Source organism: Elaeis guineensis, chromosome 4, assembly GCF_000442705.2.
Source record: "Elaeis guineensis isolate ETL-2024a chromosome 4, EG11, whole genome shotgun sequence".
Classification (NCBI taxonomy): Eukaryota; Viridiplantae; Streptophyta; class Magnoliopsida; order Arecales; family Arecaceae; genus Elaeis; species Elaeis guineensis.
Genome location: NC_025996.2, coordinates 120728334 through 120745061, shown reverse-complemented (window position 1 = coordinate 120745061; position 16728 = coordinate 120728334).

Here is a 16728-nt window from a genome sequence, read left to right as displayed (position 1 = left end):
TTTTTTTCAATATATATTACATCCAGATTATGATGTAGTAGCTACTTCCAATACGATAGTTCGAAAAAGATGCTTCACTTCATCCAATTCAGCTCAGCTTCAGTACGCTTCTGCTTGCAAGTACTGATATTTTTTCAAAATGGATGTTTTCAATGACTTCAAGTTGTTCTAAAATTTTTGCTCTACTTAACTCCTTAGGTGGCTGACATCGGTCAGACTTACCATCAAAATATTGATTATAACGGATCCTCCAAGAATGATTAGCAGGAAGAAACCGCTAATGACCCATGAAACATATTTTTCATCCGTGCTTTAAATATAAAGAGGATGCATCCCTATTGCATATCGGACATGCAAGATATCTTTTGGTGCTCCATCCAGATAAATTTTTATATATAGAAAAATTATTTATGGTCCATAGAATTGAAGCATACAATTTAAAATTACTTCGACTCATAGAATCATATGTTTGTACTCCATTTTTCCATAGCTCGTTCAGATCATCGATTAAAGATTGTAGATATACATTAATTTTATTACCTGATACTTTTGGACCTAGAATCAATAGTGACATAAAAATAAATGGTTCTTTCATGCACTTTCAGGATGATATATTATATACAACTAGCATCACAGGCCACATGCTGTAAGAGGTACTCAGATTGTCAAAAAGATTAAATCCATCTGTCGCTAGACCAAGCCAGATATTGTGTGGGTCACTTGCAAAGTATGGATGCTTTGCATCGAAGTCTTTCTACACTAAAAAGTTGGCTAGGTGGCTAAGTATGTTCTCCTCTGGAACCTGCTGCTCATAATGCCATCTCATTTCTTCAGCTGCCTTTATAGACATATACAACCTTTGAAGTCTTAAAATCAATGAAAAATATCTCAAATCTTTTGAGGTATCTTCTTTGCTTTTCTATTATCGATTTTATATCTAGGCTCACCGTATTTTGGACATTCAGTTGCTTATTCGTTATCCTTATAAAATAATATATAGTCATTTTTGTAAGCATGTATAGAAATCTAGCCAAGTCCCATTTTTTGCATATATAGTTTTGCTTTAGAATATGATTTTGAAAGTCTCTCTCCATCGAAAAGAGCTGCTTTAATCATTGTTAAAATTTGATCAAATGACTTCTGACTCCATCGATTCACAATTTTAATATGAAATAATTTTATCAAAAACTCTAACTTAAAAAATTTTATATAATTTGGATAGAGTGACTCTCGTGCATCCCTTACAAGCTTTGCAAACTATTCAAAAATCTCTTCTACCTCAAGCCGGATATTATGTTTATGATCAAAATTGCTTTCAGATGCAGTAGTACTCATGCGTATATTTGAACAAGCACCTTGATGTAAATCATCTAATAATTCTCTTATACCATTATGTTTGATAGATCCAGCAGCATCACTATCATCTTCAGTATCATCATTATCGTGCACCACTTCATTCGGATCACCCTCCCCATACCATATCCAATAAGTATACTTCTTATCCATACCATATTATAGCAGATACTCTTCAACAAGTGTTATGTGACGATATATCATATTGACACCTCTTATATAGACACTTTATCCAACTAGCACTGTCAGCTTTATACCATGCAAACTCAATAAAATCTTGAACTCTTTTTCAATATTCAAGCAAAAAAATATCTCTAGTATTTATCTAATTTTTATTGATATCCATCTAACAACAAACACAAAATCATTAACAATCAAAAAAAAGTTCAATAGTATTCTGGATCCTGATCCAATTTCAGACTAAATCATGATCTAAATTTCAGCCAAAATTTTGATTCGGATCAGATCTGGATCACTTTATACAAAATAACACATATTAAAAAATACAGACGAAATAGTAACACAGAAAATATCCTTCCATCAATTTAATGAAGTAAAAATGTATGATCCTATCTATTTTAAATCATTACTAATAGGTGTGGTCCTATCTCTTTCAAAAAAATAATAATCTTATTATTATTATTAATAAATATTTTATCTCATTTTTATGAAAATTTTGACAGCATCTCTCCATGATTCTCCAAGTATACGATGTGAATATAGTACCTACGCACCCTATCCACCATATACCTGAAGAACAATGGATAGATAACTATTAGCAATTTTTTTGCTTATGGGATGCTGTCGGGATGGAGCACTCATGGGAAGCTAGTATGTCCCTATTGCATAGAGAATACAAAATTATTTCAACTTAAGCATAGTCGTAAGTTCTACTGGTTGGATTGTCATCCTTCTTAAAAGCTTGGGACGGTTTTAGGAGGAATAAGTTAAAGAAGGACTATGCACCCCTATGCCTCAGTGGTATGAAAGTATTTCAAAGGGTATCCTAAATAGATAAAGTCTAGTTTGGCATACTATTTTTGATAAGTAAAAATCTCAGAGATTCGATAGAACTCATAACTAGGTGAAGTGTAGCATCTTCTGAAAATTATTGTACTGGTTCACCAATTTAATCCGTCATAACCTTAATGAGAAGGGCAAGATGAAGGACAACCCCAAAGCTCGAGCAGATATGAAGACATTTATAAGCATCCTCTATTAGAACTGGTTAAGGTGTCGCCTGAAAAATTTTTAAAGCCAAAAGCAACTTACATCTTAATAAGGGAGCAGTTGAAGGATATATGTGAATGGTATAAAAATCTTAAATTCTCAGATAGTTATGTAAGTAATCTAGCTCGATGTGTCAATATCAAAGATTGCAGGTTTTATAGACTAAAGAGCTATGACTGCCATGTCTTCATGCAATGATTACTCTCATTGGCTTGGTGTGATCTCCTTTCCAACCCTATATGGAGTTCTTTGATGGAGCTTAGTCTATTCTTCAAAGATATTTGTGCTACCAAACTATCTACCGACCACATCTCTAATCTTGAGGCTAGTAGTATAAAGACTATATGAAAGTTGGAGAAGATATTCTCTTCAATTTTCTTTGACTCCATGGAGTACCTCATGATTCATTTGGCATATAAAGCTAGGGTCGGGGGATCGGTGTAGTACAGGTGGATGTGTCCATTTGAAACATACATGCACAATCTCAAGAAGAAAGTAAAAAATAAGATCAGATTCAAAAATTTTATTGTGGAAGCTTACATAATTGAAGAAATTTCTAATTTCAGTCGATACTACTTTAACCCTAATGTGCAGACAAAGTTGACTCAAGTGGTGAAAGAAAAATGGATAGTTCAAAGCATGTATTTTTAAAATTTTACAGTAAAATAATAAAAAATTAAATATTTTAATCTTCTGAACATGATTTAGATCAGATCTAAACTACTATTAAAGATCTATAAGATAAAAAATTTACATATAAAATCTAAAATAAAATAGAAAACTGCATCGATCACATCGATGCCCTAAATTTGATCTAACCTTTAGATTATGTCGGTTGAGTTCAAAACTCATCATCTTTTCATAGGTTGATGATCTCTACTACTAAAAGCATGGAATGAAGCTCTCACTGATACCAATTAACCACACAAGCGTTCGGCCTCTACGGATGTCCACACGAAGCCCCTCGAACCAACCAGCTCTCCGTGGGAGTGCTAGCTCACGCAGTCGGCTTCTGATGGCAGATCTAACTTGATCTCCTTCTTCGATCATCTCACACCTTTTTGATATCAAAGATAGATTAGAGAAGGATGTTGGATGGTGGAGAAAATTTAGATAAACACTCTCTTCTCTTTGTTTTTTTCCTCACCCAAAAATCTAGAACAGTTCCAGGTCTCTCACCCAAGAGGAGAACAGTCTCCTCTTTTGTTCATGCCAAAGAGGAAGGAAACCCACCCAATCCTTACATCCCAAAAAATTATTTTTGACCCTCTTTCTCTCTAATATCTCATAGTGAAGAGCTCTCTTCTTTGGGCACACAAAATTGTGGCCTTTTTATGGTTGTCGCACAAACCAGATAAAATAGGATAAGGGCTGGAGTTTGTTACAATTCAAACACTTTTGGATCTCAATTCTACTCTAACATTTTCTCATCCTTATCTAACTTAAAGAGAGACTTATCAGAGAAAATTGGATATGAAAATCAATTGGGAAGACCTCCTTTTCTCGTACACAATAGACCCTTTCAAAAGAAGCCAACATATGGAAGGATATGGATAAGGTTTTAAGTTGAAATTCAAACTAGTTTTAATTCAAATCAAAACCAACCAATTTCTATCCTTAATGAGTGATAAAAAAAAATTATTTTCTAATTTTCTCACATATAAACTGATTTTGCATGGTAAGAAAAGGCGTGAGACAATTAGGTGGCACAAGAGATAGAGTCCTACTCATTTGGGACTCTAGGGTTCGACCAATTGGATTTCTTTCAAACCCAATCCAATTAGACCCAAATGAAATATGGTGAATCTAATCTAATTATACTTTTATAATATTAATTAAATTTGATCAAATCAGTAAATTAATTGAGCCATATATTTGATCAAATCAGGATCATTTCTCTCTTATCGATTAGGTCATCTCATAACCTAATCAGACTTGACTTGATTGAATCAAATTCAATCAGACTTGATCCAGACTTTAATACTCAAGCAAATTAAGCTAATTAGTAATTTACTCACTAATTAATCCTTCATTAATGATAGAGTCCAAGTCTAGTGGGACTCTTCTCTAGAGTCTCCATCTAGTGGGACTCTTCAGCAGAGTCACCGTCAAGTGGGACTCTTTACCAGAGTCTCCATTGACTGAGACTCTTTAGATTAGCCAAGTGATTGGAGAGAAACTTCTAATATGTGTGACCCTATAGGTTCAAACCTAAGTCGATAGCACAGAAATTGATTTCTGTACCAATCGGAGTAACCATCTAGCAATGGTACCCAACGTCCAGATAGGCCAAATGTATGCTAAGCAACACTCAAGAATCTATTTGAATATAGTTACAATATAATTCATCCTTTTGACCCAAATGCTCAAGGTGACCTAGGGTTTAACTGCCAACCCTGATATGGTCATCTACATTGTATTTCAATTTTCAAAATCCATCACATGGATTATCCCGATCAAGATTTTACTGAATTGAAACACATTGATACATTAACTCCTACTTATTCAAGGGGTCAATTCTATCTTGACTCACACACTGACTTCACAAGTACTTGACTATGCCCAAAAATCTTTCATCACTGAATTAGAAATTCATGTAGTCTGGCACCAAAGCATAATGAGTTGCTTGCAAGTTACCGTGGTGACCTCAGGTCGGAGGGACACTTATACCTATATCCCTTCGGAGTGACTCTTGACAGCAGAGTGCTCCGAAGTTGGTCATGTTCAGTAAAATGTACTCCTATATTTCATCTGCATGCCATACCAGCGTCTCCATGCTCCTTGATTAAGAGGACAACCAACCTATATGACACACAACGACCTACACTTGATGTATCTATCATTCTAGTAATAGCATATTATTTGGTCACGAACTTATTTAAGGAATAAATGATATATCCTCCTATATCGAATCAAATAGTCCTAAGGACTTCATCACATAATTGGAGTTCAAAATAAGATGTACATAGTGATGAAAATCAAATAATATTTATTAATTCAATAATTTATATACAATTACAATGATAAGTACAACCATCAACAGACTGATGAATAATTTGGGACATAATTCCCAACAACTCCCACTTGAACTAAAGCCAATCGATGCAGTATTGTATATCTATCTTTGATTTGTAGTCTTCGAACTCCTTGAAGTCGAGGGCTTTAGTAAATGGATCAATCAGATTCTCCTTTCTGTCGATCTTCTGAAGCTCAACGTCACTTCGATCCACGATCTCTTAGATCAGGTGGTAGCGGTGCAAAATATGCTTGGTCTACTGATGTGACTTTGGTTCCTTTGCTTGAGCAATGGCACCAATACTATCGCAGTACAATAAGACGAGACCATCAAAGGAGGATGCCACTCCAAACTCCAAGCTCGTTGATGAACTTTCATAGCCACACAGCTTCCTTCGCAGTATCGAATACCACCATATATTCTGCCTCACAAGTAGAGTCGACCACAGTGTGCTGTTTGAAATTTTTTCAGTAAGTTGCTCCACTATTCAGGGTATAAATATATCCCGATATATTTTTACTATCATCATGATCTGACTAAAAATTAGAATCTGTAAACCTTATAAGTTTTAAGTCGAATTTTTCATAGATAAGCCACTGATCCTTAGTATTTCTCAAATACTTAAGGATGGTCTTTACAATCTTCCAGTAATTCTCATATGGATCGGACTGGTATCTGCTCACTACTCCTAATGAGTATGCCACATCTTATTGTATACATGTCATGGCGTACATAATAGATCCCACTATCGAAAAATATAGAATTCTACTTATACGCTCTCTCTCTTGAGGAGTTATCGGACAAACACTCTTCGAGAGAAAATTTTTTTGACCTATTAGAAGATAGCCTTTCTTGAAATTCTCCATGCTGAACTTTTTCAGCACAGATCAATGTACATTGACTGGGATAATCCAAGCAACTTTTTAGATCTATCTCTATAGATCTTCATCCCAAAGATGATGGATGCTTCTTCTAAGTCTTTCAAGGAGAACTGTGATGACAATCAAACTTTTATTCTCTGTAATGTAGGGATGTCGTTCCCAATTAAGAGAATATCATCGACATATAAAATAAGAAATACTACCATAGAGTTATTAACCCATTTGTATATGTAGGGTTTCTCTCTATTTTTAATGAAGCCATACGTTCTGATCACTTTATCAAAATACATGTTCCAACTTCGAGATGCCTACTTAAGTCCATAGGTGGACCTTTAAAGCTTGCACACCTTAAACTCATATGGGATATGAAATCTTCAGGTTGTATCATATACATCTCTTCTTCTAGCTTTTCATTTAGGAAAGCTGTTTTCACATCCATTTGCCAGATTTCATAGTCTAGATGTGCTACTATTGCAAGCATAATCCGAATAGACTTGAGCATTGCCATAGGAGAAAATATCTCGTTATAGTCAATACCATAATACTGATGGTAATCCTTGGCAACCAGATGGACTTTATAGATCTCAATTTTTCAGTCAGCATCCCTCTTCTTTTTGAAGATCTACTTACACCCTATGGGTTTTACCCCTTCAGGTGGGTCAACCAATGTCCATACATTGTTGATTTTTATGGACTTCATTTCGGATTTCAAGGCTTCCAGCCACTTATCAGAGTCAGACCTCTGCATCGCATCCATATAGGTGATCGGATCCTCATTGTTCTCATCGAGTTCAACTGAATCTCCATCCCAAACTAAGAAACCGTAGTATCTATCCGGTTGATGTGATACTCTATCAGATCTCTTTAAAGATATTTCTGCAATAGGTTCTGAATTTGATCTAATCAAATCCGACTCTATGGGTTTACTAGATTGTGTCGGTTCTTCTACCGATCGAACTTCATCAAGTTCAATCTTTGAGGCATTAGTTCCTTCACCAAGAAACTTTTTTTTTAAAAGGACAGCCCTTTTACTGACGAACACCTTCTGTTCGTCAGCAATGGTAGAAGTAATATCCATTGATCTCTTTTGGGTACCCTACAAATAGACATATGTCAGACTTAGGTTCAAGCTTATTAGTTTTTAAATGTTTGACATAAGCCGGACATCCCCAAACCCTCAGGTAAGAGAGTACTGGCTTACGTCCGTTTACATCTCATGTGATGTTTTTTTTATAGACTTATTCGAAACTTTATTTAAAATATAACAAACCGACTCGAGTGCGTATCCTCAAAAAGAAATCGATAGACTTGTAAAGCCCATCATGGACCGAACCATGTATCACAGGGTTCGATTCCTCTTTTTCGATATACCATTATGCTGTGGTATTTTAGGAGGGGTCCATTATGAGAGAATCCCATTCTCTTCTAACTATGTCAGAAACTCACTAGAGAGGTATTCTCCTCCTCGCTCCTCGATCGAATCGAAGAGTTTTAATACTCTTTTCAGTTTATTTCTTTACTTCATTACGGAATCATTTGAATATTTCAAATGATTCTGACTTATGTGTCATTAAGTAGACATATCCATACCTCGATAGATCATTTATAAATATAATGAAATAATAATATCCACTTCTGGCACTAGTGTTCATAGGTCTACATACATCAGTATATATCAGACTTAGAACTTCACTGGCTCACTCACCTTATCTAGTAAAAGATGATTTGGTCATTTTTTTAAGAAGACAGGACTCACAGGTTGGGAGTGATTCACAATCACTGACTTCGAAGATTTTCTCTCATGTCAACCTGTTTATTCTGTTCTTATTAACATGACCTAACCTACAATGTCAAAGGTAGATATCAGAGACATCACTAATTCTAGAGCATTTGTTGGATGTGTACATTACACTAACAAGTTGTGATAATATGTAAATACCATTATTCAGTTATCCATTCATCACATTAATACCATTCATAATGATATTAAAATTATTTTTTTTATTAAAATTTTATAATCGTACATGGCCAAAAGGCCTACAGAAATAATATTCAATAAAAAGGAAAGACAAAAGTGATATTTACTTAGAATAATTACATTAAACTTGAATACAAGCTTAATAGTCTCTAACGCTAGAATTGAAACTGATCTTCTATCTCCAACATTAAGGAATCTTTCGTCTTCTTCAAATCTCCTACTGACCTGCAGACCCTACAATGAATTACAAATATTAAAAGGACTTTCGGTATCTAATACCCAGGTAGTAGAATCATAAATTAAGAAATTATAAGGTGTTATCATATAATTACCTTGTCCAGTAATAACTTGCTTCTTTCTCGATCTGTTCGGATCTAGGAAGGCAATGTATTGAGGATAATTTTTTTTTTTAGTGCCACTGCCTCTTGTAGTAGAAGCATTCCATCTGACTCTAGTCAGACGTGGATTTCTTGATCTAACTAGGCTTGGGTGCCCCAGCACTTTGCGCTCTTTTCTTGTTCTTCTTATTTTTCTTTCCTTTCTTAAAGGATCGACGTCTAGAAGAAGATCCTCCCACAACATTCACCGACTCCTTTTGGAGCTGGTGATCCTTCTCAAAGTTTTACAGTAACTCTAGCAAACCATGGTAGTTAACTGCAAGCTTTGTCATTCAAAAATGAGTAAGAAAAGGGAGGTAGGACTTGGGCAGAGAGTTCAGAATAGCATCTTTCTCCAACTACTCATGCAAGAGAAAGTTGAGCTTACTTAGGCACTCAATCATCTCGATCATGTACAATACATGATCAGTGACTGATGCTCCTTCCCTCATTCGAGCATTGAAGATGGCACAACTAGTCTTGTGCCTCTCAATATTGTCGGATGTGCCAAAGGACTCGTTCAATATTTGCAACATATCCTGTTGCTGAGCATTCTCAAAATGATGGCTAAACTCATCATTCATCACTGCCAGCATAATATAATGAACCGTAGTTCGGTCATTGAGCCACTTCTGATAAGGGTCTCTGACCGTACCACGTGCATTCGAAGCTGGCTCCTCAGATGTCGGATCTGTCAATACATACAATATCCATTCATGCTCCAGGACTATTTTAAACTTTTGATAGCAGCTATCAAAATTTGGTCTCATCAATTTATCACCATCTAATAGTGATTAGAGAGATAAGGTGGTGGCCATAACTATAAAAGAAAAATCAGAACCTAATTAGTATATGAATTGATTAAGCCTAAAGATATGAATTTTAGTCTAAAAATTCTTCCACTATTTTATTCGAATTGATAGCCTCTACCTACAATTCGAAGAATTACACTAATTTCTTAGAGGGCACTAGAATCCACATGGACTGCACATGGGCCCAAGTGTGGCTTAGCCAACCTTTGTGTATCCACGGGTGGGTTCTTAATCAATTGTTTCATCAAACAATTTTTAGTATTCAATTTTACCCCAAACACCTCTTCAGCAGGCGTGTGGTGCCTCCACTAAAAGTTTTGATGAGATCCAACCATTAATATGTCAGAATTTAGTGTATCTAACAAATGAGTGACCAAGTCTGAGTGTCGCTCGACCAACCTAACCATCATCAGAAAGACATAACTAAAACAACATATTATGAATGATAATTCCGACAGCCAGATGAGCACCAGGCATGTGGCACCTCCAATGATCATCTAAATTATGGGACTCATTATCATCCAACTTAATGGGAGGCTATGATCTAGTTATCATCATAATTATTTCATTTTAGGGACCTAACAATTTTAAAAAATTTAATTAGTTGAATTGAGAGATGAGATGAGACTTGACTAGTTAATCTTAATCCTTCCACTTACTTCACCAAGTCAGATTTAAGAAGATTAGGCATAAGTTGGTCTAGCCAACTAGTCATGAATCCTCCTACTAGCTTCACCAAGTCATAAAGAGGACTCAAGACAAGTTGAACTAAGGATACCTAAATCAGTCATACTTATTTCTTAGTTAGCATAGATCAACTCCAATCATTAAGTGATTTAATCAAAATATGATTCACCATGTTGGCCAAATAAGTGAGATCGATGGAAGGGGTATGCCATTAACTCGATATAGACTCAATCTATATGAGTAGCTCCCAATTAATGACCATCGATCAAAGCTACCATACTTATCTTAGACACCAACTAGTTAGTTATTTTCAATTTGATCAACTTATAGATTTGGATTCGACCACGAAGCTACAATCAAAGTTCATATTGGTCTAATCAAAGACATGGACTTAACCAACTATAACTATTGAAATTGATCAAGAGAAGAAATTGATCCAATCAGAATTAACTTTTAATTAGATTTGATCAATTACTAACATGGTCCATTATCAATGATTTCTAACCCTAGGTCTAACCCAGTTAAAAGGACTTGACTCGAGCTAACCCATTAACCCATGAGTTATGAAATTAATATCTTAGATCTTTGATTCTTAAATCTAGATCGCTTAATTCTCAATTAAGTTTTGGGCTGATATGAGTTCGGGTTTGGTGTTTGAAAATAGTTTTTAATTTTATAAAATATTTTTATAATCAATCATCTAATGATCAAAACTTTAATTTTAGATCTAATATACATTATTTCATATCTAAAATAAAATTTTAAAATTTTTTTTATTATTCATCATCATGAAAAAGATCGTGCAGCACCACTACACATCATAGGAGATCCCATCGAATGGATAAATAGGATAGTGAAGTTCTGATTTCTCCTATGATCGGACGGCTATGAGAATCTATACAATCAGATTACTATACTACTCAGATTCAAAATTCACTATTTAGATCTAATCTAAATAATTAAAATTAGATTATATGTAAAAATTCATGTCATAAGAAATCTTACTCTGATAACATATGAAGGAAAAATGGATAGTTCAAAGCATGTATTTTTAAAATTTTACAGCAGAATAATAAAAGATTAAATATTTTAATCTTCTAAACATACCTTAAATTAGATCTAAACTATCATTAAAGATCTATAATATAAAAAAATTACATGTAAAATTTGAAATAAAATAAAAAATTACATCGATCACATTGATGCCCTGAATTTGATCTAACCTTTAGATTATGTCGGTAGAGTTCAGAACTATCATCTTTTTGTAGGTTGATGATCTCCACTACTAGTAAGCATGGTATGAAGCTCTCGCTGATGTTAAGTAGTCGCATAAATATTCAGCCTCTACGGATGGTTCACACGAAGTCCCTCAGATCGATCAGCTCTTCGCGGGAGTGCTAGCTCATGCAGTCGGCTTCTGATGGTAGATCTAACTTGATCTCCTTCTTCGATCACCTCAAACTTTTCTGATGTTGAAGATGAATCAGTGAAAGATGCTGGATGATGGAGAAAATTTAGATGAAGACTCTCTTCTCTTTGATTTTTTTCTCATCCAAAAATTTAGAACAGTTCTAGGTCTCTCACCAAGAGGAGAACGGTCTCCTCTTTTGTCCATGCTAAGGAGGAAGGAAACACACCCATTTAGGTCTCCTCTTTTCTCACATACAAACTAATTTTGTGCGATGAGAAAAGGTGTGAGACAATTTAGGTGGCACAAGAGGTAGAGTCCTACTCATTTGGGACTCTAGGGTTCAACCAATTAGATTTCTTTCAAATCCAATCCAATTAGACTCAAATAAAATATGATAAATCTAATCTAATTAGGCTCTTATAATTTAATTAAATTTGATCAAATCAATAAATTAATTGAGCCATAGATTCGATCAAATCAGGATCATTTCTCCCTTACCAATTAGGTCATCTCATAACCTAATCAGACTTGATCCAGACTTTAATACTCAATCAAATTAAACAATTAGTAATCTAATCACTAATTAATCTTTCATTAATGATAAAGTCCAAGTCTAGTGGGACTCTTCTCTAGAGTTTCCATCCAGTGGGACTCTTCACCAAAGTCCCCATTGACTGAGACTCTTCAGATTAGCCAAGTGATCAGAGAGAAACTTCTAATGTATATGACCCTATAGGTTCGAACCTAAATCGGTAGCACAGAAACTAATTTCTATACCAATCAGAGTAACCATCTAGCAATGGTATCCGATGTCTGGATAGGCCGAATGTATGCTAAGCAACACTCAAGAACCTATTTGAATATAGTTATCGTATAATTTATTTCTTTGATCCAAATGCTCAAGGTGACCTAAGATTTAACTGCCAACCCTGATATGGTCGTCCACATTGTATTTCAATTTTCAAAATTCATCACATGGATTATCCTGGCCAAAGTTTTACTGAATTGAAACACACTGATACATTAACTCTTACTTATTCGGAGGGATCAATTCCATCTTGACTCATACACCGACTTTACAAGTACTTGACTATGCCCAAAAATCTTTCATTGCTGAATTAGAAATTTAGGTAGTCCGGCACCAAAGCATAGTGAGTTGCTTGCAAGTCACCGTGGTGATCTCAGATCGGAGGGATACTTATACCTATATCCCTTCGGAGTGACTCTTGGCAGCAGAGTGCTCCGGAGTTAGTCACGTTCAGTAAAATATAATTTTATATTTCACCTGCATGCCATACCAGTATCTCAACACTCTTTGGCTAAGAAGACAACCAATCTATATGACACACAACGACCTACACTTGATATGTCTATCGTCCTAATAATAGCATATCATTTGGTTATGAACTCATTTAAAGACTAAACGATATATCTTTCTATATCGAATCAAATAGTCCTAAGGACTTCATCACATAACAGAAGTTCAAAATGAGATATACATAGTGATAAAAAAATCAAATAATATTTATTAATTCAATAATTCATATACAATTACAATGATAAGCACAACCATTAATAGACTGACGATTGGATTTGGGACACAATTTCCAACAAGTGGATCGAAATGATGATGGTGGTGAGGGATCAGAGGTAGAGATCTCAACATTTGCCTATCCCACTCGTGAATTTGGACACGAGGTTCATCGGGTATTAATTGATAGAGAGCTCCGACAGGCAGAGACATATGTTTTGCTAAACAACGTGGAGGTCAATCTTTATGTTAAGTAAGCATCCATCACAATCTTAACTCTTTAATTACTTATCATTCTGTACTTATCTTATGCATATATAAGTAATATAATGAGATGTTAAGATGGGACAACTCGATGATGAACAAGGAAGAAATTTTCACTCAGCACTCACAAAATTTTGAAATTGGTTTCATCAACTGGAAAGCTACCATTGTCATTTTATTTATTTTAGTTTTTTCTAACTTATTCCTTTTATAATATGTAGGTCATGCAAAGGGGCGAATCTATACCTAAGAAGCTAAGACCATTATATAGGTTATAGACCAACAAAGTATGTGATATGTTATAATGGCTGTAACATAAATAGTTTCAAATTTCACATGCAGCAATATGGATACTATAAGAGTATAATAATCAGTGGTATGTGTATAAAGGATAGCTGGTGGGCAGAGACGAAGAGTGACTACTATAAAATCCTCGAAGAAAAGATCAAGTTGACCTACATTGGAGATAATAGCATCATTCTGTTTAAGTGCTGATGGTTTGATACCAATAATTATATGAAGGTTGATCTATGGCATAGGCTTCTTGAAATCAAATATAGATAAAATCATATGTCAATGACCTCTTTGTGCTAGCTTAACAAGTTGTTCAAATGTATTATACTCCTTTTCTATCAAGAGAGAAAGGAAAGAAAGATTAGTAGGCTATATATAAAATTAAGTCTCGAGCCATTCATTATGAGCTTGAAGAAGAAGAAGAAGAGCCCTAGATGCCAAAATATTTTTAAGAGGATGAAACATCTAGAGTTCATCAGCTTTTCATAGATGCAGAGTTGGATGCTTCAGATTTCTCCTACGTGATAGCCAACATGAGGAGATAGATCATTCTAAGTTTGTTTTAAGGACAATCTTATCCAAGAAGGAGAAGAAGATGAAGAAGATGAAAAAGTAGAAGAAGAGGAAGAAAAGGAGGAATTGGAAGAAGAATTTGAAGAGTACCGCACATCTGAAGAGGAAGATGAGTAATCAACCCTAAGAAGGAAGGAGTCGACTTCAAGGATAAAGGATCTTCTGGTATCATTTTAATTATTGGATTGTCTTGAATCATTTTAAATACTCATCTTACATCATTTTATATCTTGCATTGCCATCTATAATTGTATAATTAATCTATAAATTTATTTATTTTTATTTTTAGAGATTATAGATCATGACTTTCAGAGGTCGAAGCCATCACAACTGAGGAGAGAGCTCTCGAGGAGAGAGATCTCATACAGCCAACTTGCATGGTTCTACGCTACATATACCATGCGGTAAACTCTAATACTTTAAATATTCTTTTTTATATTATTTTTTCTTTATTATCTAATATAATATTTTTTATGATGTCTTGATACTCTTAGGTTCGGATGATATGGGGTCACCAGTGACCCCCCAGTCATGCAGAGCAATGCCCGACTCTCAGAGTCAATGGCATGGTAGAGGACCCACCTAGCTCATGGTACCTGTGACTCAGTCAGAGGATAGACAACTGATCCCCATTTAGAGCCACTAGTAAGTACTATATCTTTACTGAATATATTTAAAATTTAGCCATTTAGAGTCTAATATTTATTGATCAAAATAAATTTTGCAGTACATTTAGAGAGCCTGGGATGCCTCGTGTGGTTATCGGGATCATCCGACCATTGATGCTGAGGTCGATGAATGAATTCTCCAGTTGACCATTGAGGGCTCATGATGGAGCCTGAGAGATGTTCCTGATAAGTCAAAGGTGTTTAATTTTTAAATTCATGATAGGTTTATATTCTATTTATTAATACACACTTACTTCTACTTGTAGGAGTACTATCGATTCGAGATTCCTCAAGATGAGGAGGCTGATCGTCGGACCTTCGAGGAGGTGGCTACACGTAGGCTTTGTGATGGGCTATATAACCTTAGGCAGTCTACCATGGAGTATTCCAATTTTGAGTCACTATCAGATTGAAAGTCTTACATAGATCACTAGATACGGGTGGATATATGAGAGGCTCTCTATGATCGATAGAGCACTAAAGAGTACTCTGGTAGGTGGTAGAGGGCACAACAGAATCGGACTGCCTAGTAGGATCTGATCAAGCACACCGACAACTTCATTGGCATACATGTTGTGGTTGATAGATTGATAAAAATTTTACACTTAAATTAATTTCATATTGAAATTGATCATATGTATATTTTAATTAATTTAATTTTATTATTTATTTATTATAGATACGGTAGCTAGATCATGCACTAGGATAGCTGTAGATATGAGAGGCAACACACTAGTATAGGAGAATTGATGATTACTTAGATCTTAGATCTCGATAGATCATAATAATAATTTAAAATATTATTTATTAAGTTTTGAAAAAAAGATCCAGATCAGTCAAAAAGAAGGTCTTCGTACGAGCTAGCACTCTCGAGAAGACTGATCAGATCGGGGCTTCGAGTAAATTTTTCGTAGAGGTCGGATGCATGTGCGGCTGTGAGCAACCAGTAAGAATTCTCTCTATCATGTCTCTTAGCAGCAGTGATCATCGACCTATGCTCAGATATCGAGTTATGAACTCAGATTAGAAGTAGATATGATCTACTACTCATATGCATGCATGTTGATTTTATCTTTAGTATCTTTCAGATTTTATATGCAACATAATATGTCACAGATTTTAAAGTAGGTTGATTTGATAATTAGATCATATGCATGTTAAATTAATATGATTAATCTAGTTATCTTTCACTATAATTTTTCAAAAAAATTTTGAAATACATGTATGAAACCACCTATGCATCCCAACAGTAGTATCAGAGCCTAGATTCATTATGACATGATTTATGTATATATTAAATCTAAAATTTAATTTTATTTAGATCTAATATATGATATTTAGATCTAAATTTAATTAATGATTGATCACACAAACTGACATAAGATTGTCCTGCTGTAGAGTTTATCCTTTATAGTGAAAAGATTGTCCTAGTTTGTGCTAATCCTTGATAAAATCTGATTTTATGTCACGCATGTGATGTTTATGATCTGATTTAGATGTAATCTAAAATTATTGTTGGTGCAAAAATCTGCCTGCGCCGGAGAAGCTGGAGTTGAGGAAGCCGCGGTCGCCGCCGGGACCTGCAAGGGAAGTCTAAACCGGAGGTGGGGTTGCTCTGGCAAGACCCTCCGACACTCAAGTCAGTTCTCTGCC